Genomic DNA, 27053 nt, shown 5'->3' on the forward strand with positions numbered 1-27053 from the left:
ATCTCCTGAGCCCACAAGTTAGAAGTTTGAAAGCTCTTGGTAATTTAATTGTGTACTCAACTTCACTTGTTGGGGTTCTTTGAGGGTTTGGTGAGTTTATAGTTTGAGGGTGTGTTATAAACCTATTAGCCTAGATTAGGGCCTACAAGTTGAATGCCTTAATGAACAATTAGGAACCTATGATTTTGAAATTTAGTAGAGCTCATTATTGGGTATGTATCATCCTTTAGTTTTGGTAGTTGTTTTGAAAGATGGTTATCTCTTTCTTAAAGACCCCAAGATAGGGCTATAAGGAAGAGCCCTCATTAGGTCAATTTGTTAGGATTGATGTTTGGAACCTCCTAAGGTGTATGGAAACTTATGACTATTTGAAACCATATTGTTTATGATTAGTCAAGCCCTTGGAAGTATTTGGGGGTGTGGAGTTTGTGAAAGATCCTAGAGGGTGTAAGGGAGTGGAGTTGTTGTGTGGTGAGAGGGGTAGTTGTTGGTGTTTGTGAAGATATAGATAGAGACACTTGGAGGAGGTGAGTGTGGAAAGAGGAAAAGGCCAACCACCTAGTCTCTAGCCTTGGGAGAGTCCCAAGGGACTAATTGTGACATGATTGGTGAGGCTTTGAAGAAGCCTAGTGAAAGAGTTTGTAAGAATAACATGGTGATCACCTTCGTACTTGCATAAAAAACACTCTTGTAGGTGATCCCTCAATCCAATTCAAATTACTAAAGAAGATAATCCACATGCTATAAATTTTAATCTTGTATAGGGACATGACAAACATGAGGAAATAGGGTGGTTGTATAGGGATCCACTTGAGTCAGAACCTAATATGTATATTCAGTTCTTGAAATTCAAATGTTATACAAATATGTAATTATTAGCTAGTATGGTGAGGCCATGAAACATGATAATTAATAAAATGATTTGAAGTTGTTAATATATAGTAGCTTTGGTAAGATACAAGAATGATTGCTTATGTGTATGTGTGTGATTGAAATCTGAATAAGCATATTCATTTTCTCTTGGTAACAGATCGAGTAATGATATGATATTCATGCATAGAATAGGATTTTTTTCCAATGTTTATTTATGTTATCCTAGAGTAATTTGATGGAGCAAATAATTAATGAGTGGGTGTACTATTGGCAGTAGTACAGAGTTGATCATGGATGAGATATATTTTGGCTTTACATGGTTACAAAAAGGTGGTGTATAAAATGTCACTTTTAGATTTCATGATTCTTGTTTGCTTTATAGGAATTGTTTACAAATAGATTCTGAACTCAAGGGTACAAATACAAATTAATTGATACATTTTCTTTCCACCATTGAAAAATTCCTATATTATGAATTTTAATACAACATAGAATCATATACATGTTAGATATATAATTGCAATTTTTTTTTAAGACGTATATCTAACATAGAATATTATACATGTTAGATCTATGATTACAATTATAGTAATCAAGTCAAGCATTTTAATGAATAACTAGAGATCACTAATTTGTGCATAATTATATTAATACTACCACATACCTATTTTTTCCATGTGGTGTGTTAATTCCTTTATCCCTTAGTTCATCTCTTGTGCATCTTCAATGATTTCATTCCACTCCAGTTGTGTCACCATAAGAGGATGCTCGTACTTTAGGTTGAGCTTCAAAGCCCTTCTATATTAGTCTTTAGATGTTTGCAAGATTTTTGTAGAATTTGGGCTCTGTTCAAAATATTTTGACCAAAGAATTCCTCCATACTTTTTATGAGCTGATCTTTTAATTCAGGGGCTTGCTCATTCCACCTTTTAACAAAAAAAAAATTGTTAGATAAAAAATTGGTTCAAGCTATGTATGTTAAATATATTACAACAAATGGATGAATAGAAAAAAATGTAGCAACCAATTATATCAAGCTATATACTTTTTATGTAATGTGGGCCTAACTATCTTCAATGTTAAATCATAAAAAAGATCATTTCCTACAAAATCATCATAAGATCATTAGTCAAAAATGAGTTATGAATAAGTAAACTACAATTACACTCTAAATAATTACAATTTTAAACTACTCAGAAGATTAGGCAATTTTAAGGGAATCATATCTTTCTTGGCCATCAACAATGATGCCTCCAACGATCTAGTAAAAGTAACAAGGGCTGCTCCAGGAAAGGCTGGTAAATTATCACCAGTATTGGTACCAATTTTATCACCATGAGAAGATGTACCTGTTCATGTACAAAGTTAATCAATGTCATACTATAGTCAAATGAACAAGAAAGTACAAATATTATCATATTTAACACATAAAAAATGTAGCAAAACAAGGATTTACCATATTTACAACATGTGTGGATGTTTTCAAGCTCCTTGTTGCCGATCCTACAATCAACAATCTCAGAGTGTTAGCTGACCTTGTGGAAGTAGGCGTATGGAAATCATCAACACCTAAAAAATAATCACACACACACACACACACACACACACACAGAGTAAGAATTTGTCTTTGGGAAAATTCACCCAAGATTGAAGAACTCAAACACAAGCACACTTATAGACCAAAAAGAGTATGATCAATATATCATAGCATGTCTTGATACATCACTATGTGTTTAGATAAGTGTACGCACTAGGAGTACTTGTATATAAAGGCCTCTAAGATGCATCTAGAATGTCTCTAGAAGGTGCCAGGAGATAAGCTTGACAACCAAGCATCCATCCTCCATTGTGCATGAATGTACGTGTAGCTGAGGATAAGCATGACAAGGTGTCCCATGTGTGGAGATGTTATAGACACCATGTGCTCAAATAATGTGCTAACTCCTATGTTATAGACACCATGTGCATAAATGAGGTGTGAACTTCTATGTTGTCAACATGATAACTCACAAGAGTATGCATACTCCTAGATGACTAAATAAATAAATATTAAAATAATGCATTAACCTAAGTAAACTTAAGTAAGTGTAAATAGTGAATAATTATTTACACCAACACACACACACACACAATGTATTTTTCATGTCCCCTATTTTCCTCTAATAGAATTTAATAATAAATAATAATAAACAATGACATCGCTATTAGGAGAAACTCTCCACCCACGAGTCATTCCAAATAAATATTATCAAGTCAAGGGTAAGAAGAAATGAACACAATAAGGATTTGGGATGGAATTATTTTTTATAGATCTTTGGATACATATCTTTTGTCATCATCTTCACATGTATGGAGATTTAATTATTAGATTAAACTTGGCACTCATATTGACTCACAAACTCAAGTTATTGATGCAAGTTTATAATGATATTGTTATGTAGAAACAATATCACAAGAACATTGCAGCATCCATTAGAATCGTATCAGATGCAACGATAGAAAGTTTTAGACTGACTGTTATGTACAACACAGATCACTGGTAGAATCATGATGAGAGAGTCACACTTATATAAAGGTTCATCATTAGCACAACAAGACAATAGTCTTATAAAGGGTACTAACAACCAAACTGATGATTCAATCAACACCCATCACATATTTAGTAAGAATCATCACAAGCCCATGGACATGGAATTAGTCAAGAGGATATACATTTAAGACTATATCATCATAAAGGTTCAACATTTATAATTAGAAAAGATATATGAGTTTTCCACATATAGCTAAGATAACCTATTAGGAATGAGTGTCAATTATAGAGTATGGATAATGGATTGTATCAATCTTAAGTATCAAATAATGAATACAAGTGGTTAAGTAAAGGAGAAGAGTGAACTAGCAATTATATTGACAGATGGATACTGATCAAGCATCGAGCACTAATAAATATTTATCAATGATTGACTATGAAAAATCTAATATAAAAAGAGGCATTCTGAGCAGCTTTTGAAATATACATTCAAGGTCAATTCCGTCTTTAAAACATCATAGAATGATAATGGATCCAAAAATGAATTATGAAATAAAGGATAGGCATATAAAACTTATTTAATTTTTGAAAGCATCAATTTGGATAGTGAAGGGGATTGAATAAGAGGTGATAAATAGAATCGTTGAATCAAATAGTTTAAAATTAGGAATTGAGGGATCATAGAAGGATTATCATAATAAGTTTAACATAATACCAATATGACATAAATATATATGAGAGATGAAATACATGTGTGAAAAAAATCTTTACAAGTTACCATTATCAAGTATGATCCAAATCATAATCAGGAGTTCTAATGTAAATTAAGTAATTAATGAATAAACCTTTTCCATTAATTAAAATTTAAAGATACATATTCACAAAAAAGGGGTTTGGGGATATAAGATCACCCCTTGACTTCAAATGGCCCAAGGTCGGAGATCAAGTATTCATCAAAAAACATATATAAGAAAAAACATAAAACCTTCAAGCTGTAAGAGAACTACTGGCCAAAGGAGGGTCTTTGTTATCATAACCCTAGAAGTCCTTGGGGTTATTGGTTGGCTTAGGGGGAGCCCAACTATCAACAACAACAAAATCTTTGTTAGCATACTTATCTTTGTCAGCTCTGGGAGGAGAAATGGCTAAATCTAGCTATTGGGAAAGCCCACTTGGGGTCATGGTGAGCAGATAGCCAATTTGCACCAGAAATAGCAAGAGAAGCCACTGGGGACCAACCTAAGCTCAGCCTTCAGGGAGGTGAGGCCAAGTGATGCTAGTCATGAAAACCACCACTTGGAGAGTGGCAATGAGGTTGCAACCTGGAGGTCTGTGAGCGGTGAGTAGAACTACTCTAACCTCATTGGCGACTATGAGGAGGAGTATGATCACCAAAAAAAGCATTTGGAGGCACTTAGGAAACTATACAAGGGGCATTTCCCTAGTGAGCAAGTAGCTCCTTCAGCTGAGCCACTTCTAGTGTGACTTTGTCAGTTTGTACTTATATCTGCATCAAGACATTATTACATATACATGATTTAGAGTACATAGCAACATGAATATCAAGAAAGGTGTGATACAATAAAATAACATTGCAATATTTCCAAATTGTAAACAATAGCTCCATTCTAAAAGTATGCCAAATCTAGAATATCTAAAAGGGAGTTTGGGAGCATCACCTAGAACCACCATATGCCAAGTAAAAGCCTTTGGATGAAAAAGGCTTGAAAAAATCATAAATCTAGAGCCAATAATTATGAGCTCATCTACAAAACCAAAAAAATGTAGGAAGCTTTTAGTCTGACCACAAAAAGGACATGTGGGATCTGGAATCCCTAGATGTCAGAGCTGAGGACCGAAAGGAAAACCTTGGAAAATGAGACACCAAGAGAAGTAAGAAATCTTTGGTTCTATGATGGTATGCCAAACAATGGAAAATCAAAGACTCCAAGTCTTATGAGAAGAATGCAAATGTCAATGCTGGTTGAGAGTATCAACCATTACAAGATGGGGCACTAGCCACTAATACCCTAGCCTAGGTTTGTAACTGGTCATTAGAGTGGTAGGATACCACTTCCAATCTTTCCACAAAGAGAAAGATGAGTAAATTCCAAGCTTGTGTAACAAATTGGGAGGGATCATAGAAACTAGAATATCAATTGTATGTCAATCTAGACGAATGAGCTTATACTACACCTATAGATCCTCCCATGAATGAAGGCTCATAGAAACCATGAGAATAAATCTTTGGGCATTTTAATACCCTTACAAAATAAATGCAAAGCACTGGCTCCTTGAATCTTTGCTAAAGGCACACCTTGAGTGGCAAACAAGGGTGACCACCAAAGGTTTTGTTGGTTCATTGAGAGACCATCTTTGAACCCATTACCAACCTAGTAAAATAAATGCTTGATGGCTTCCTAGGATTTCCAAATGCTCTTAGCAACAAAAGTGCCTTGAATCTAAATAGTTTTAGAAGTCACAAGAAGGGCTTGAAAGCCAATCCCCTTCCAGGCTAGCCAGTTAACCATAAAGCTTAAAGAAATACAATGCCATAACAAACATTTCCAAGCCTCATCTCTAGTGAGATCCCATATGACCCACTTGGCACAAAGGGTTATCCCCTATTTGTAGGTGGAAAGCAATCCAAGGCCACTATATTCTTTGGGCAAACAACAAAAGTCCAAGGAAACTTTGTGAAAGCCATGATGCGTAGCATCAAAGGCCCAAAGAAAGTCCAAGAGAAGATGTTCAAGCTTAAGGTATGAGGCTTTGGAGGGAGCCCAACATGAAGAATAGTACACGTGTAGCAACAAGCCCTTTGGAGCATATATGGAACTTCCCCGCAAGTGAAAGGGGCTTAGTGATCCAATATTCTAGCTTCTCAATTCAAGCAAGCACAACAATCTACAACTCCACAAGAGATGCTTGAAAAGTAAAGGGAATGCCTAAAAATTGGACCCATTTCCACCCATACTACTGCAACCATTGAGGGCTTGGAAAAAAGGATTGTTAGTAGCAAAGCATTTTGTGCCATTGGATAATAGACCCTGAAGCAAGGCAAAAAATATCCAAATACTGCAAGGCATTAGCAATGTTCTCCTCATCCTCAATCAAACTAAGGAAAGAATCATCTACAAAATGACCATTAACTAGATGTGTGGCCAACTTAGTTAGAGAAATGGCACACACTAGACCTCGTGAAATGGCATTGGCAAGAAGATAGCCAAAGCCCTCAGCTGCCAAAACATAGAGAGAGCATGCAAGAGGACAACCTTGATGGATAGACCTAAAGAGCCCAAAAGCTTCAAACTATTGACCATTGATGGTGATGCAAGTAGAGGCAACCCCAAAAAGCATCTACACTAACTCTCGAAAGACTAGGTTGAAACCCAGAGCTTGAAGCATAGCTGAAATAAAAGGCCATTCAATTCAGTCATATGCTTTGGCAAAATCAATCTTCAAGAATAAGGTTTGTTGTTTGGATTGCCTAGCCCATTCCATACCTTCCCAGATAACAATGATGTTGTCCAAGATATAGTGGGACTTGGTAAAACTAGTTTGTTTAGGTCAAACAACCTGAGGGAACAAATCCCAAATTTAAGAGAGAGGGCTTTAGCAATAATATTGTAGGAGACATTCAACAAGGTGATGGGCCTCCAACTGCAAAATTCTTCAGGATTACTAGCTTTAGGTATGAATTTAATATTCCCTTTATTAATGATGTTTCCCAATGAATTAGAGTTGTATGCTTCATGATAAACATGAAGCAAATTAGGGCCAATGTCACCCTAAAGCACCTTGTAAAATTCACAAGGGAAGCCATCACATCTAGGGGCTTTGTCATCAGCCATGGAAAGGATAGCTTCCTTTAGGTTTGCAAGCGTTAGCTTTTGCTCACAAAAGACATATTGTTTAGGAGCAAGCCTATTAGGAGTAACATCAAGGTAGGCTTGTAACACTTGATCAGGTGCATTAGAGGGCCCTTAAGTCATAAAAGCTTGCTCATAATGATGCACAAAATCTTGGATAATGTTTTGCAGGTCAGTGAAAACCTGTTGATCTTCTCAAATGCATTTAATACCCAACACAGAGTGACAAGACCTCAAAGCACTAAAAAATTCCTTGGAAGCCTGATCATTGACCTCCAACCAATTGAGATGGGCCTTGATCTAAGCTGCCTGAGCAACATAACTATCTGCAACATATTTCTAGTGCCAAACGTTGGCAAACCAAACCTAGAGATCTGTATCAAATGGATTCATGGAAAGAGCCTCTGAGGCCATATGCAGATTAAGAGTAGTGGTTTCATAAGATCTCCTATAGTACATAGCTAGTTGTCTACTATAAATATGAAGAAATCTTGCAATATGGAGGATAGCATCATTCCACCATTGAATCATCCAAAATGAGTATGGAGCTAAGGCTCAAGATTCTAGACATGTAAGATGTGTGTAATAGTTGGCGAATGGGACAACAAGGAAGTGTTGAGGTAAAAATGGGTTTTACTCGGGCAAGGATGAGTTGTTTGCCAGGTGATAGAAAAGAGAATGGGGGAATGATTTGACAATGTCACATTAGGTAGGGGAGTGATAGGCAAGGCATGATTTTGAGAAAAATAAAAAAGGACTACGCAAATATCATAGCCCTGTCAAGTTTCTTGAAAAATTTGTCAGAACCAGCTAGAAAATTGGACCAAGTAAGCCAAATCCCATCTAGGCGGTGATGACTAGCATTAGGATCAAAAAGGCCTAACTTGTTTCACATGAAAAAATAGGCCTCCCATTCACTAGCTGCCCATCTAAAGGGCAAAAGGCCTTCCTTGTTAGAGCCCAAATCAACCATGTTAAAATCTCCACAAAAAGCCCAAGTCACAGGTGGAAAATGATTTGCCAACCAATGCCACAGGTGTGAATGATCAACAACATCATTGGGAGAATAAATGTTAACAATACCAAAAGAATGATTCTAAAAAGATAACAAAATTCAAATCACCCTATGCAGAGGGTCAAAACCATGCAAAATAATAGAGGAAATTAAATGAGAGGAGAGAAGAGTAACAACACCACCTCGACCAAATTCATGTTGAGAAGCAAAAACAACACTATATGAACAAATAACATGACAAGATGAGATAAGAAGAAACCCAACAACTTTAACTTCTTGGAGAAAAAGCACATCAAGATCAAATCGACACTTGGTATTACAAACAAAATATTTTCTAGGGAAGTTTCTCAACCCTCTCACATTCCATGAAAAGCAATTCATGGTAACCCAACTTGCATGTCATTCTCATACCCCAAAGAGGAGAAGTTGTTGTGCAGAAATGAGGGAGTCTCAAATGAGGGGTCATCAAGAGCAATGACCCTCTGAAGCTTCTCCCCATTATAAAAAAACTCATCGTGACCATCTGGGTTGTGAGACCGGTGTAACATTTGTCGGGAAATCATCAACATTACTTGCAATGCTTGAGTTCAAAGAGAGTGTGGATCTAGAACAGGAATGCCCACTGTCCCTTGGCCTCCAAGGTTTGAAGCAAGAGGCAGAGGGAGCAATGGAGCTGAGGATTCTATGGGTATCTAGCTTGAGGTAGATTTAACATGATCCATAGGAAAAGATCTCACCTTAGCCATAGCTAAACCCTTCCCTTTTTTCACCATTATTGGTGTCATTAAATATTCACTAATTACATTGTTATCATTTTTTACACCCCACCAAGATTCAAATTTCAAATGTTTTACCTGCCAATGACTAGTTTGCAGAGTTAATATTATTTTAAATACCTGATCAAACATTATAAGATGTTCTGCGGCCTGCAAGACTTCCATCGTCAGATCTAAAGAATATCTACGGTTGGCGCTATCTCTCCATGGGAAGTTGCACGATGGATACGTTAGCAACATAGTGCCCTTCTGCCATGTGTCAAGTGGGTCCCCTTTTCCTTGATTATTTCTTTGGTGCCAAATTTTGCCAATTTCACGGTGGGCGGCATGGCGCTATCAAAAAATTTGAGCTTCTCACCATTAGCGACATAGCGCCCAGACAAAAAGTGATCCTACAGCAAGGTTTGGAAGTATGATGGGTCCTAGGTGTGCCCTGTCAGATATTAGCAAGGATTCGTTAGACAGTTGGCACGTGGCCAGTTCCTATTGGCTATGCACTGAGAAGTTGGATCTATCTTGCTCGCCGTTAGATCAGTTTAGATCAACGATGGCACTATCTCGCTATGGAGAACTGCGAGAATTTTAACCATAGCGACATAGCACCTCAGTGATGCGTGGCATGGGGGTCTATTTTTGTCTTGTGGGCTACAGGATGAATAGGTGGCTTATCTTTTGTGATAGTTATCAAACAGGTCAGAGTATGTAGGCAGATCTTATTGGCCCATCCAATTAACCAAGTATGCAGTCCTGCAAAGAGTTTGAGCACCGTAGATGTGAATTTGATCCACGGTTGGCGTCATGTTGCTATTGAGAGTTGCACGATAGATACCCATAGTGACATAACGCCTCGGTGATGCATGGCATAGATGACATAATGGGCCCGCCCTTCTTCAAAGTGATAGTACATCTCATCCTCAGTGGCAGCTGTCAGACGGGTCAGAATACGGTGGGATTTTTTCATTGGTCCATTCAGCCAGCTCGAGACAGAGTTGTATAGTTTTGTGGATCACCATAGATCTAAGGTAGATCTACGGCAGACACTATCTCACTATGGAGAACTGCGAGAATTTTAACCATAGCGACATAGCACCCTTTCGCCATGTGGATCAGGGGGGCCAAGTCTCACCAAGGTATGTGTGCCAAGGATTGCTAGGTGTCATTCAAGTGTGGTGTAGTTGCCAAGATGGTGCCAGGTATGATGGGCCTAGGTAAGAACGAGCATAGTATTATGACGAGTCTTCACGATCGTCAGATTTCAGGAAGATCGATGGTCGACGTTTTCTATTGAAAGTTGCACACTATATACCATAGCGACATAGTGCCTCAGTGACACATGCAAGGTGGCCCGTGTTATCTTGTGAACCTCAAGGATGATGCCAGGTTATGCCAGGTAGATACCAGGTGTGCTGATAGCATTTCGTGGGCCCAAAAGTTGAAAGCAAAGCGCGGGATATGACGAGTCTCCACGATCGTTAGATGAAGAAAGATCAACGATGGGTGCTATCTCGCTATGGAGAAGTACGAGAATTTTAACCATAGCGACATAGCAACTTGGTGACACGTGTCTTGCGAGCTCGGCCAAGGTTGATAGTTAACAGCTGGGAGTTAGTGTAACCATCACAATTGGAGTTTGAGGAGTTGGCATAGTTAGTGATGAAAGAGATGGTCAACTATGTAGGACTTCCATGAGGTGGCAAAATAAAAAGAGGTTGTTGGTCCACGTGGTTCATCCTACTTACAAAAATAGGTTGATTGGATGACCCTGCTTATTCATGCACCAAAAATGATAAGGAATTGGGTTTGTTGCGCGATCTGATCTTCATGATCGATCCCAACTACCATGAAATGAATGCAGAACAAGAAGAACACTCCATCACCCATATTTTGACCCATCTACCTGACTAGGACAATTGATGGCACCGTTTTTGTCTTCTCAGGGCCCTGTTCCAAATCATTGTGTTTGGATCCGTATCCAGATTAGATTTCCCCTTGATTGTTCTTTGTAGGACTTAATGGCAGGTAGCTATGAAGTCACTTCAATTGGAAGAGATCTCAGTTATGCCTAAACTATAAAGGCAAATTCCCTTGTGCCTCTGAACTATATGACATACTACCTTATCTCCTTTAGCCATTGGCCTGAAAGTGCAAGAACTATTTGCCTCCACTAGTGTCTGACTGTATCTCTTTTGGCCTGTGAATGATGTATAAGTGAATCTTCTCTTTCCTTGTGTCATTCATTATGATTCTCTGATCTGTATGTGGTTATTAGATTAAAGAAAGTCTAAATGTGTATATCCTTGGTTTCATTCTGGTTTGATAGTGCATGTATGGGTAGAGATTGGTCTAAACACTCTATTTTGGTGCATCACCTCTTTAGATTAGATTAGGTAGATTTGCTTCATGCTCTCCTTCTCCCTTTTCTCCTCCAAGAGTAGTCAGGTGTACCCTGATAGTAAGAGGAAGCTGACGTTCTCTGGAGACTCAACCTCACAGTTCAAGTCCCACAGCTTGGAGGTTGTTTCCATGTTTCACTAGGTTGTCCTCATGCATAGGCTTTGGACAAGGGTGCAAACCTAAGTGACAACATACACTTACTTAAGCTTACTTAGGATAATGCATTTCATAGTAGTTTGTGATTAAGACACTTAGGAGTTTGCACCTCAATTAAACACATGGTGTAGGAGAATTCCACACTAGGGGGTCATAGTTGTTATCTCATTCCACCTTTAGTGCACTTATCACATTATCATCCTCATCATTGCACATACTTCATTACATAATGGACGATGATTCACTTTTGGTGGACATGTGATTCCACCTTGTGTGGGTGATAGCTTATCTTCTCCTTATTATTGTCTATTATTGCCTCTCCTATATAAGGAGGCATATTATGTACATTTCAAATGAATCCATTGGATATCAATAAAGTCCATTATCAATAATAGCATTCTTACATCTTCATGCAATTGTCTTGCCAATCCCTTGTGGAAGTTATCTTGGTCTTTCATTTGATCCTGGGGTGTTGTAGGGTCACCTAAAACTCTAACATGGTATTAGAGTTCTCATGGTGTGAATACCTCTTCTCAAGAAGTGCAATCTTGGCTTGATTCATTGTTGGTGCAACATTTGGCAATTTGGACATCACAATTTGGAGAAGATTTCAAGAGTCATATTTTTTTACCTTCTATTGCAGGCAAAAATTTGAGCTTGTTGGTGCAATTCAGAGGTTCGCATCATATAGAGGAGGTCCAAAAACCCCTAAATCAAATTTTTTTCATCCAAATCGAACATATGAGGCCAAATCTAGAGCCATTTTATTTTTGAAGGTGCAACGACAACAATTCAAAAAAGATAATTTCAGAGGCAATTTTCAAACAATGATATCTTCCTCATACAGACGCTTTTTTTTGAGATTTTTTTTTTTTGGGGTAGAATTTCAAAATCTACACAGTGGTGCAAGTGATTTTAGATGTTTGTCTCTAAATTTTTTTGAAAATCACAAATCTTATTTTTCACAACTTTCAAGGCTTTATTTGGGCACATTTAGTAACATTTTTAGGTACAATTTTTTTTGAAAGTGCATGATTTTTCCTCTACTTTCTAGATCTATAATTAGATTTCAGTGATTTGGAGTGGGTATATCACTTTAAAAATAGGTATTTTTTGGTTATATTTGTACTTGGTGAATACTTGGATTGCAATTTTCTTAATTAAATCAATAATTTGAAGGAGTTATCAGTTGATTTCAGTCATTCTTTGATTCATTATGGATTTTTCAAAAGTTCCATTTCTCACTCCATATAACTATCATGAATGGAAACATGTAATTTCTAATCAGTTGATGAGTATTGGATTGCTTAGAATGATTCTTGGATAGGATCTAGAACTAGCTATAGGTGTTTCAGAAAGAAGGAAATGGTTTGATAGAAGGGATAAAGCACTTGGCTCTCTTAGATCTACCATCTTGAATGATTTTCTATATCATATTGCATACTGCACACATCCTCATGATGCTTGGACAACATTGGATGGAATCTTTGGTAAACCTGATAGAATAAGAAAATTTAAATTGGAGAATGAGCTTATAGGTCTAAGTCCATGTAATTTTGACAATATTCAATACTTTTTGTCTAACTTCAATTTCATTAGATTGGAGCTTTCTAATTGTAGCATTACTAAAGATGATGAACAATTGATATTATCTATTCTCTCCAAGCTAGTTCCAAAATATTCAATCTTTGTTTCCACATTCTATGCTACTATGGATGCTCTTGGAAGTGCATACAAAATGCCTTCTCTTGATGAATTTGCAGCCCAACTCACAAGGGAACAAGAAAAGTTAGCTCATATGAGTCAATTGAGGCCTTCAAAGTATCAAGTGTTGGTTGCAAATAACTCCTCTCCAAAGGCTCCTAAAGGAAAGGGAAACAAACAACACAGAGATCCTAAGAAACATGACAATGGTGATGAGTCTCCTTCACAACATAATATTGAATCCAAGTCCTCTTCAAGAGACAAAACATCTAGAAGAAAGAGAGATAAATGTGCTTTTTGCAAAAAGTTAGGACATGGTGAGCATAAATGTTTCTATAAGAAGATTGATGAGCTTACTTACATTCTTCAAAAGAATAATATTTAGTTTCCATCATCTGTGCCTTCTCCTTCTTCTCAATATCAGGCAGTTGCTACATCTACATCATCATCTAGAGGCAAAAGAAATGCACTCATTGCTTCCACACATCCTGAGTAAGGTAAATGGCTTCTTGATTTAGGTGCATCACATCATATCTCATCTTATATAGATATATTTTCTTCTATCGAGCATTGTACTTCTCCACCTATATTGATGGGTAATAATACCTACATGAAGGTTTGTGGAAAAAATTATATTCCTATGGGAGAGGGTACATTTAATGATGTTATTTGTGTACCATCCTTGACCACTAATATCCTTTCCATTTACCAAATTACTCATGGGGCACAAGGTAAAATTGTTGAGTTCACTCCTAATTATGTCTACATTAGGGAAATGACTAGAGATGTCATAACTATAGGAGTTGTTGATCATTCATCAAGCTTGTATTCTTTTGCACATTTTTTTGATAATGATGATGATATTCATGATGTACCTAACCCTTTATCAAGAGTGAATAATTAATGTGAGGAGAACATTGGACACTTGAATCATTTTGTTCTTGAGACAACTATTGAATTTCCTACTCCTCCACCTACTACTTCTTCATACATGAGTTCTACTATTTAGCAAGATGATTGTTATGCTTCAGATCTTGTAGTGTGGGATGAATTCCTTGATGCTCTTTCATATGAGTCTCATAATGAAAATTTGGTTAATACATCTGAGGGGGTTTCTCTTCAAAATACTTCTTCACCTTCTTTGGAGATTGGATTTCCCAACTCTTCATATTCTCTTGATTTTTCACATCTCATAGGTCAGCTTGATGGTGTGATATAATCTTTGAGCTTGGAGACACCTATTCAGTCTTTAGAGATGCATACATGGACACCTTCTTCCTCCTTCCTCACTTCTTACATGGAGTGGCTTCTTCATCTTTTGATGTGTTTATCTCTCCCTAAGGAGAGACATGTTTCTTGTAGGTATTGGATTATATTTTGTTTGCAGGTACTTTTCATCTATATTAGAGCTTCTTCATTATGGGGAGGATATTATGTCTCCTTATTTCCTTCCTATGGGGGGATCATTCTTTGTATATGCATGATGTATGCAATTTTTGGGGGGTCTTGAGTACTTCATCCATTCATGCATCTTGTTTTCATTTCTCTTTTGGGGGAGGGTTTTTGCCATGAGGTTTTCTCTCTTTCTCCACTTTATGAGAGATTACATTTCATGTATTGCATTGCATATTGTATATGGGTATCAAAAATGGCCTTGTAACTAGGACCTATCTTGAGTTAAGTACATTCCCCTAAGTTGCACTTAAGAGGGGGGGGGGGTGTTGGTGTAATTAAATATTCACTAATTACACTTACTTAAGCTTACTTAGGATAATGCATTTCATAGTAGTTTGTGATTGAGATACTTAGGAGTTTGCACCTCAATTAAACACACGGTGTAGGATAATTCTATAGTAGGTGGTCATATTTGTTATCTCATTCCACCTTTAGTGTACTTATCACATTATCATCCTCATCATCACACATACTTCATTGCATAATGGAGGATGATCCACCTTTGGTGGACATGTGATTCCACCTTGTGTGGGTAATAACTTATATTCTCCTTATCATTTTCTATTATTGCCTCTCCTATATAAGGAGGCCTATTATGTACATTTCAAATCAATCCATTGGATGTTAATCAAGTCCATTATCAATAATAACATTCTTGCATCTTCATGCAATTGTCTTACCAATCTCTTGTGGAAGTTATCTCGGTCTTTCATTTGATCCTAGGGTGTTGTAGAGTCACCTAAAAATCTAACAACCACCATAGTCCATTCATCTTTCTTGGTAGTCGTAGTGGGATTGGCTTCTGATACAGAGGGGCAGTTATAGTCCAACAAAGGACAATCCCTAATCTTATGCTCAACTAATTAGCATCGATATCAGGTTTTCACAAGGTTAAGGTAAAGCACCTTCTAAGTAGCCTATCTAGATTTCCAATGTAGCCTTGAGGTCCCTAGATAGGTTGACCTCAAGATAAACCCTATGTTGGGGATGAGCATTGGAAAAATTTTCTGGTTTAAGGCACACAACCTTGCTGATGGTTTGCGCTATAGCAAGTAAGGAAGACCATCAAGAAATGAGAAGCCCAGGGAACTCTACCCAAATGGGTACCTTAAGTTTTTGATTATCTGAAACAACAAAATCTCATGACCAATATTAAAAAACCAAGAGGGAGGACCTAACATTCTAGGGGTCTCACACAAAAACATGTTCAACTTGACTTGCATTGCCAAAGCGAAAAAGAAAAAAGCCTTTGGTAAGGCTTTGAACACCTTCAAGGCAAACACCTTGGAAACTCATTTTTGTAGCGTTCTTTTAGAAGGGGTATGACCCACAAAATGCCCAATGAGGGTTTTTTTTCTAGCCATGTGCATGCACTATCAAACTCTTTGACATTCAAAATAATATTAGGAGAGGAATTACCTCGTGAAAAACCTTGGGAATGAACTTGAACAGGTGCTTGGTCAACAAACACATTCTCTCCAATAACAACAACAACTCCAACATCAACATCAACTACTAGGCCAGAAAATGCCAAACTCATTATAAATGAAATCTTATTCATGTAGTAAATGTGGTATTACAGATAGTGGAAACTAGAAAAAATTTAGACAGAGGTCATACAAACCCTAGCACAGCTCATTCGTCTCCCAAAAAAATTGTGTGAGCAATATTGTCTTTTTAAAATATAGATTGCAAAATTATGACAATAGTAATATAAAACTATCAATAATAATCATGAAGAAAATAATGTCCCTTCTAATGATTGAGAATTGAAATCACATACTTGTAGGATTTACACTGGTACCCTCATCAGGAGGAACAACTCGGTGTGATCTCAAAAAATCCTGTAACAAAACATATATATTATGGTTCATGATCCATAAATTAGTATAAAACATAAAGCTTTATTGAACTATTGTCCTAGCAAAAGACTCATTGTTGGTTAATTCCAAACAACATGCTCTACTACACAATTCATTTCTTGTGAAATATTTCTCTTCTATTGGATTTGGATCCAACACAAGCCCTAGAATTTGTAGATTGATGGTCTTGAGGGTCTTTTTATGTAGGGTTACAAGTTCACTACTATATGCAATGATGACATTGCATAATATTGTGGCTGGGATATCAACAAGTAATTGCTCTTGTATAATATGTTCTTTTCCCTTTCCCTATGAATCAATGGTGACAAAAAATATCAATAAAACAATCAAAACAAGTCCAAAACCTTAACATAAGTAACATAACATTATGATATTTTGTAAAATTACAATTGTATAATTTTTTTATAAAAGGTTTACCTATACTAGAGAAGGGGTGGAAGCAACATCCCTGCCTCTATCATCCGATGGATCGGCCATGTCACCCTATGACAATGAATACATATAAAAACATCAGCATAATGAAAGGAATAGTCCACTTAGCAAATTTTTTATTATTAAAATGGTATATTGTATATTAGAGTTCTAATTGGAAGTAATTAGTTTAAATATTACATATATAGCACTTACAAGTCCCATGATAGTAACTTTTTTTGTATCTATGTGATTCAAATTGTAATTTATTAGCAACTCTTCCCTTGAACTTATTGATTTTATCACACATACAAAAACATGATTTCCCTCATTCACCTTGAAAATGTAATTGGGTCACTTATTAGTTGACCTAGGATGCGTACTGTTTATAAAACCTAAAATCTTCCCTATTTCTTTTTTCATTCCATCAATGTACACAATAGGTCTTTTACTTTGATCATTTTCTTTCTATTGTAGATAATTTGTTGACAGTGCATACGTATGCATACTTTTTTTTTATTGAACTATCCTCATGTAGTTATTGTAATTGTAACAAGGTCCTACATACTCCATCAATTCAACAACTTTGTTATAACTGACCTTTATGCCATCCATGGAAAATAGGCCCAAACCATGTAATGATTATTGAGCTATGTGATATATCCTCTTGTTAACACAAAAATCAGTGTTTATTGGAGATAATTCCTTGGGTACCCATTCTTTCTCAAGATGTGTGTACCTCAAGGGAATCTTCTTGTCACTCTTTGTCTCATCATCATAAGAACATGACCCCCTTGAGCAAGGAAAAATTGCATGCGTTTATTAAATTTTTTTTCTAATCTTTTGATCTTTAGTTTGTCTCTCTTTCATAGACCTACTACATGTCTCACTATCCTCTTCCATTCTTGCATTTCTCTCACTTGAGGAAGACAAATCTAATAGATACCTATTTGGTGATACCTATAGCCCATCAAATGAGAGATAAAGTTGGAGAAAAATATTTTGCTATTAAATGAGGCTAATATTGATGAAGTTTTCCTAAAGTTAATGTTGAAGGTAAAGAAAAAGTAAGCATGTAATAAACTTATACCTCCTGATCCATGTCACTTTGTATGATCCTTGTTAAAGGGGTATTATTTCCTACATATGTAAATCATTTGTCTTAAGTTAGTTACAAATTACATGATACTTATGCTACAAATTACATATAACACAACATGACCAATATGCATTCATCACAAAAAACATAACATTGTATATTTTTTATTTGGTTACCTCTACAAAAAACATATTATAAGTAATCAACACCAAAAATTGAGCACTGTAATAAATATCTCAACCTAATCAACACCTAATACATTTCCATTGACCATGTCATTGATCATCTTCTTCATCCATCTCATCATTATGAACATCATCATTATTGCCATCATCATCCAAATCCTTAGAATGACCATCATCAACATCATGATCATCACTATGACCATCATCACCATCACCATCACCATCCCCTTCACCATCATCATCATTTTCTCCACCACCATCACCACCATCATCTTCTTTGCCATCATCATCATCTACTTTTTCTTCCACTTCTTTGGTTTCTTCTTCTTCAATCACATTATACTTTACCGGTCTTCCTCTTAGATTAGGTCTAATGCCAAATGACCAACTCGGTTTATGTGGAATGCCAAAGTAAAACACTTGCTCACATTCACTTGGAAGAACATAGGGCTCATTTCCAACTGGCTCAAATGACCATGTATTAATAATTGTAAATCCATTATCATGTTCAATAACAAGTCTATTAGGATTATTTTGATTCAGTTGTAGCTTGTACCATTTGACACCAAATATAACTTGTCTGAAGGAATCAAAGTTGCACTCAATTATATCATCCAAAATGCCATAGTTGAGGATGCATATCATTTCTAGATGAAATATTGGCAACCTCAAAGACTATAGTTATCCCAAAATCACAAGTTCTCTTAGTCTCATCCACCTTTTTAATGTAAAATTTATGGTCATTGTAGTACATAGCTCTATGGTGCTTGACCTTCTATTTTTCAAACATGTCAAAATTATGCATCCATCTATGAGTTGATATTAAACAAATGGGTCATGATAGATTAACTTATACATACCTTTCCACCTCTTAAACCATTTGCTAGAATAACATTGGGATCTCCCTTACAATGAGCTTCTTTAACCAATGAAGCAACACCTTCCCATGTTAATGAGCGACCATTTTGTTGAGCTTGTTCAATCCATACCATCATCTAATCAAAGATTGTTTGTAATATATAGATGAAGTGCATCCCACTCATGAGCAACTATATAAAATGAATAGACTAGTTAGAAAAAACTTATATTGATGATGGATAAGAACTAATTACTAATATAACATCTTGTAATTACCTCTCACTTTCCTTAATCTACCTTTACCCATCAAGTACTCCCCTTGAATTTTTTCATGGAGTTGGGATCCCAAATGCGATCTACATGGATTTTTGATGCAAACTTGGGAAGATATTCACTAATTTACACCATGATTTAGTAGACTATATATCCCTCAACCATGGAACCCTTAAGATGTGCTCCTTGTCAAACCAAACCCTTCAAAAATTTTAAGTGCCTCTCAACCATCCACATTGACCTAGTTGGTACAAGTCTACATTAATCAATCTCCTCAACTGGATGTATGAGGTAGTGTTCTTGTGCATTTAAAAAAGTTGAAAGTAGACACTTTTTTATCTCACACAAAAGCTGAGGAATTTTTCACTTACATTGTTCTATGTCTTTTTTATCAATTTATTTAGATGAAAACAACCTATAAGATATTCATCATGCAAAAATACATTAATAAGATTAATATCACTTCTATATAAAAAATCCAACAAACAACACTTCTAACCTCATATATTTCCCAAGATCATATAAATTGTGTTTGACACTCATGATGTCAAAGTTGTGTAGTAGAGATAGAGGTAGAATGTACTACAATAATAATAAAATGATCTTTTCAATATATTATATAATAAAATAATCAAAAGTACATGATGTTTTACAAATTTATTGTAAATAAAGGAAAATATGACTTACGTTAACGAAGGTATGCCAATCATACATTTTCAGCCTTAACCCAAAATCACCTTTGTTTGATATGAGACTACTTATGTTTGTAGCAAATCTTGTGAGAAATTTAGTTTTTTTTATGGCTTCATTTAGGCATCAATTTTTTGTTGCATTAATAATGAAGGACTGATGCTTGTATTAATTTGGTTTCTATTACTATTTGATTCAAGGAAAAACTTTAATGCATGGTTGGATTCATTAATGCCATTGCAAATTTTAACCAATTTTTCTTTGTCACGCCTTCCATCCAATATTTTTCATGGTGTCTTTGTTACATTCTTTCCAATATGCAAAACATTAAACAAATGCATGATTAAGAGGTGCTCGTAGTACGAAAACCTAATAAATTATCTAGGCTAGCTATTAAGTCCTTTTGGAAGTTTCTCATAGATGCCTTAATGAACTTCACAAACATAAATTATATCATTAGTAAATAAAACATAGTATCCAAATTTAAATTTCATATGAAATCCTACATCAGATGGAATGACATTACCTCGATGATTAATTCTATTGCATTCCAATTTCCACATGTGAGGTGTCATTCTTCGTTGCTTTGATGTTGTCTCTTATTTCTCATTAAAAATATGTTTTTCAACAATTTGATACTTATGATTTTTGTGGAGAAAGTGTCTATGTGTTAGGATAAACCACAGATAGAAATAAAAACTACATGCAAATATAACCAATAACAAAAATAATAGAACACACAGAAATGAACACAAGGCACCAAGATTTAACGTGGTTCACCCAATCCCTGGGCTACGTCCACCAAATAGCAAGTCCGATCTTATTACAATCCAGTGATTACAACCTAATTACAATCCGTAATCCCTTACAGCTCAATACCGCCGCAAGAACCAATTTTGTATCACGACACATAAAAAATACCCAACCCTAAGCCCTTTTTATACAAGTATTAAACCGCTTTAGGGTTATAACATGTCGGCCATATGTCGGCCATAATATGTCGGCTACTTCCAAAAAAATTTTCGGGGCGATGCCCTGAACCCCACTATTTATGAAGTATGTACAGTACTTTCCTGATCAGTCACCACAATCTAACACTATGATCATCAAACACCTGCTTTCCTAAACTTTTTGAATGTTGAGATTTCATCTTTGGACTACAAATTGGACATGCGAATTTTTCCTTTGTTTGAAGACCTAAAAGATCATGTATAATTAGATGACATGTGTACTATAAGATTCATATTTATAAATTATCACACAAAACTTAAACATACAATGAATGCGTTAACAGTTTTACATACCACAAAAATGTGTTAGGCTACGGACATCATGTATTATCCATACAAGCATTTCACAGAATTGAAATTTCCTTTCACCAATTGGTCTAGAGATGTCATACATAGTCAGCCCATTCCATAAATCCAAAAAATTATCAATAAAGGGCTCAATATATACATTCATATCTTTCACTTGGTACTTACCCAGTGAATGAACATAAACAAAACATAATTATTACAACCATTTTGATACTGTGTTTATAAATTAATTTAGATGACTATTAAATAGAAAAATACCTAGTACAATCATTGCTAACATTATGTTCTCCATCTTTATAGACATCTAAGGAGGGATATTATTGTTAATAAAAAAAAAAGGCTAGATTGAGTAAATAGATCTCATCTCTCCAAATGGATTGACACCGTCTACTACCAATAAAAGCTTTAGATTATAAGGTTCTTTTTAAAATATTGGCCACCTATCTTATATGTCATTAAATTTAGAACCATCCATAGGCATTCACATAATGTCATACTTACTTCTATTATGTGCATGGTAATCCATAAATTGTTCCGAGCTTGTACACTTGAATAATCATTGCAGACATGGAATAATGGGAATGCATTGAAAAACCTTGCGAGGCACCTTTTTTGTTATTTGATTTGATTGATATCTACTAATATAACAATTGGGGAATTCAGTTGCAAATCATGTTGTTTATGATATATAATATGATCATTGGGACATGCATGTATTATTTGATACTCCATTCCAATAACTTTCATAATGGTCAATAATTCTTAGTAAGAGCGAGGTAGAATGTTTGATGGTGGTAAAAAACACTCACCTATCAACCTATGGAAAAATATTATTATTAATATCAAGAATATTAATGGTATGTTAACATAGAAGATGACAAAATGAAACTATACCTTACTATTCATGAGATTGCTACATTGGCTATACCATTCATAAACATTGAAGTTTACTAGAAAAAATACAATAGAGAGAAGTATTGTTTGGGAGTCTTGGTACAAGGGCTCATATGCCTTTTCAATTATAGGTATATTAGGGTTCTCTTCATCATCATTACTAGATGCATGACTACCATCATTTTCATCATCTTCATCAGTTGTACCAATAAAATCTTCTTCAATCTTGTTCTCTGTTACATTATCAGTTGCACCAATACCAACATCTTCAATTATGTTCTTTGCCTTAGGATCATCTTCTTCCATGAGAGCATTACCTTTTGCTTCGATATTTCACACCTCCATGTTCCACCAGTTTGAAATCCACATTCACTAAAGGACAAAAATCCTTCCCCCCTTCAATGTGATCATTTTGCCTACAATGTCTCTGAGTTGTTGTGATTAGAATTCTTCAATTCTTTAAGCCCTTGCATTGCAAGGACAATGAAATTTTCCATTACCATTTCTTTTGAACTAAGACCACAATCTAGCAATTGTCACCTTATTTTGTTATGGTTTCATATTGTTAGGCATAGACTTTCTTCACAAGAAAATATTCGAGCTATAAAATTATATCAAATATAAGCATACAAGCATAATTAGTATCTTGTATATAATAAATAATAAATAATAATTAAATAATTAAATATTACTACCTCTTCAGTAAAGATGACATCTAAACAAATCAAATGAATTATAAAATATAAATATTGGCATTGATTTTGAACAATATTATATATTGACATTGATTTTGAACAAAAAATATTCATTTATATATGTTACCACTTGAAATATGTTGCTACAAAAATGCGAGAAAAGATATGGATGGTTTTGGCAAGATAAGGTTAGGATCAACAAACACAGGGGGTGGGGGCATGAATAAGTGTTCTAGCACTTTCAAACCAATCAAGATTTTTTTAACTTAACCATAAATATCCATATAAAATTATGTAAAAAAAAAAAGATAGAACAATAAAAAACTCATAACAAAATGATTTATTTTCAAGGAAATGCTAACTAAGTGAAAACCTGGTGTAGGGGCCCAAGGTCCTAAACAAGGTGGTCAAACCTCAATTTTGGATAGATTAGGTGGTTAATAAGTGTCCAAGATGACATAAGGCAATAAGTAAATCTCAAGCATCCCTAGAATGCATTTAGGTAAATTTCATGCATATTGTAATAAGGCCTATGTGCAAGTTATAGGTTAGCCAATGTTGGTCAATGCTACAAGTTGACCAAAAATCTTCAATTTTATGTTTTTTAGAGTTCATGCATGATTTATCAAGTTTTGGTAGGCATTGGAAGGCATTTGAGTAGAAATATGAAAAGTTGTAAAAAATGACAAAGAGTTGTCATGGAACAAATATTGTTTTAGATTACGGTAAAACTAGGTTTTGAAGGGGCCCCAAAACCCTAATACAACAACACAAAGGATAGAGTGATAAAGTCCACCAGGTTTTACAAGGACCTGAAACCTACTAGAGAAACATAAATCAAAATTAGGTTTTATAGTGACTTGAAACCACTAAATAAGTCCAAAAACCCAGGTTTTAAAAGGACCTGGAACCTAGTACCATGGAACAAATATTGTTGTTGAGCAACTTTTTTTGCAAATTTGGAAGGTCAATAGTCAGAAATTTTTTTTGATCAAACAAGTAGGAATGAGTATGTAAGGTCAAGAGATATAGCCTATAAATTAATGTTCTTCAACCTAGGAAAGGGTAGGAGTTGATATGTAAAAATTTGAATCAATAAGAAAGCAATTTTGGTGGGAAAATATGTGTAGATAACAAGTACAATTTTAAGATCTCCTTGCAATTTTATAGTAGGTACATGCTTATATTATGAAAATTTGTGTTTTTTTCTACCTAGAAAGGGTACTAATTAGTTTGAGGCATGTAGATTAAGCTTGAATTACTTTTGATTTATTTTGTGTCTGCTAGTTACCCTAGTATGTGCTTAGGGCTTAGATTTATTTTGTATCTGCTAGTTACCCTTTTTTTTTTTAATGTAGAAGGGGTATAAGATGGAGATGAATGTTTTACTTTTTATTTTTTTAGAACACTCACCTTCTTTAAGTACCTAATTCGAGGGACAATAAGTAGAGATAGTGCAAGAGATGGAGCCACCTATGATGTTAAATTCACCCAATTGGATGGCTCTAAAATGACATATCTATTTCTTTAGATGAATGATTTGTCCATTTTTTCTCAAAATAAATGATTTGTCTCCAAATTCATCTTGGAATGACTAGATGTAATCTTCATGTTGAAGCAACCATGTTCTTCAAATGACACTTTCTTGATACTGCAATTTAATGTCAAATATCCTAAACTAAGGAAGAGCTCTCTAAGTGGTTGAGACTAGAAACTTGTCTTTCACCTTCTTTCTAAGTGTGACAAACTCTTATCGAAGCTATGATATAGTATGCAAAAATTACTCATGTTTCTTGCCAACTTTCATATTAAGCGTATGAGGCTTGGACTGAAGATGGAGGATCTTGGTTTGTAATGCAAAGCATCATGGGCCAACTAGAATTTACTAGGAAAGTTTCCATTTTCTAGTTTGTTTTGGAACAACCCTACCTTGTCAAGGATTTATGCTTGATCATCTCACACTTTGTCAATTATTTGGACCAATCTCTAAGGTCCCCAAGCTTCCACTCTTAACTCTAATCACATGTTCAAAGCATCTCAAATCCCAATATCATAATCATAGGATCAAAATATAGATCCACAAATCTGACCACAATCACAACTCTTATTTATCCTAAATGACCCTCAATGTTCAAGCTTCAAGCATTAGGCCTACTCTCAAAACCTCTTACTAATGCTTTATGCATCCACTCAACCAAAAATCATTCATAGACTCAACAATTCCACTGATCACAACAACTCTGATTTGATCACATTCCTGAATCTAATTATCCACCACTCTCCATGACAGAAACCAAACCTTATCCTTCACAAATCCCAACTAAGATCCCTCACTTTCTATGGTTCTACCAATGACATTCTCAATCCATAATTCCTACTGCAACTACCATCTCTATCACCATATTGCAACTCAACATGACTATCCCCAAACACTAATACCCCTTGACCATATACTTCTCCCAAGCACTAATACCTGTTAGAGTAAGTTATTTATTATTCTAGTTGCTTTAGCTCTCTTAGGTGCATATAATTTTGTTCTCATAACTTAGAATACATTTTTGCTCACATTTTTGAGAACTTCTAAGCTCTACTTTTTCCATTTTCTAGTTTCTCTTCATTGCAGGATATTTGCATGCAGGTGTTCTTGAGAATCTATGAAGTTGGTTTTCTCAACTTCTACATGGTATCAGAGTAGACCTGTTGCTTCCTCGTTTGAAGATTCTTGAAGCCATGATTCAGAGTCAGAAGCCCTAGCTTTGTCAAAGTTTTTGTCTTCAAAAGGGTGAAGGACTAATTTTTGGGGCACTTTAGGCTCAAACGGACACTACCATTGGATTTGGAAGGCCATTTGCAGTCAAAATACATAAAAAACTTGTTTTTTTAAGCCTCCGAGCCTCAGGAAATTTTTTTTAGCCCCCTACTGGCCGTATAGACACATTTTTCGAGGAAAAATAAAAAAAAAGTTAAAAAATGGTCGCAACCAGGCAACCACCATAGGGCCATCGCATAGCCGCCCACCAAAGCTTAGCCAAGCTTGATCGTCACCGACGGGCCACCTAACCGTCGTGCACACTAGTGACGCAACCTAATTCCTCTGCTTCGGTGCTGCCACTGTAATTCTAACACTAACATTATTCTGCAAGCAAGTGACGTCATAATCTGACAGTGATGCCATCTTTTTCTAACTTGACGTCATCACCCTGTCACAGTCCACTGACGTCATATTTTGACATGATGACATCATTTTCTGACTGATGACATCATTTTTCTCATGACTAGATTTTTTTCTAGCGATGGCTTGGTGACAGTCGTACAGGCCTCAAATTTAAGCCCGTCTCTATAATTTTCCAGTGAGCTCCTATTTTGGACCTACAGTCAATTTTTTGCTCATAACTTGAGCATACAGATGTATTTTTGCAATCTAAAAGAAGCACTAAAAAGATAACTTAGAGATGGAGACAATGGTGCTAGTTTTGTTTGTTTCTAATTTCGTTTGAGCTTCCAAATTTGGTCTTGAAGTGGAGGCTTCTATTTTCCTCCTCTCTACATCCGAATTCCAGGTTCTTTTCTTAGTTTTTGTGTTTTTCCATAGTTGTTGCTTTGGTTTTGGGGGATATTTTTATTCATTGTGGGGGGGAGCATTTTCTATTCTATAATTTGCTTCAGAATCATACCCTTCTACTTTCATCTTTTCTTTCTCTCAATGTCGGATACTTTTGTGATCTGGCTCATGCCGCACAACTATCACACCTGAAAGACACAAATGACTAGGCTTCTCATGTCAAGAGGCTTATGGTCATGCCTAATTGGGAACCAACCTATTCTGTAGTGCCCTTATGAGGTTCTTCAGCACAAAAACAAAATGGATGAAGCCATGGGACTGATTGCACTGAACATCTCCGATAGTCTACTATTTCATTTGGATGGTTTGACCACTCCACAAGCTATTTGGACCAAATTCCACACATTTT

At 35.6% G+C, this 27053-nt stretch overlaps 1 pseudogene; it reads right to left on the minus strand.

Moving 5' to 3' along the window:
* The window catches only part of LOC149548164 (protein WHAT'S THIS FACTOR 1, chloroplastic pseudogene), a 38467-nt pseudogene extending 22152 nt beyond the window's left edge, over nt 1-16315 (minus strand).
* Nucleotides 16316-27053: the final 10738 nt, after the last annotated feature.

Source organism: Cupressus sempervirens, chromosome 7 (genome assembly GCF_028749045.1).
Source record: "Cupressus sempervirens isolate cs-2001-9-10 chromosome 7, ASM2874904v1, whole genome shotgun sequence".
In the NCBI taxonomy this organism is placed as follows: Eukaryota; Viridiplantae; Streptophyta; class Pinopsida; order Cupressales; family Cupressaceae; genus Cupressus; species Cupressus sempervirens.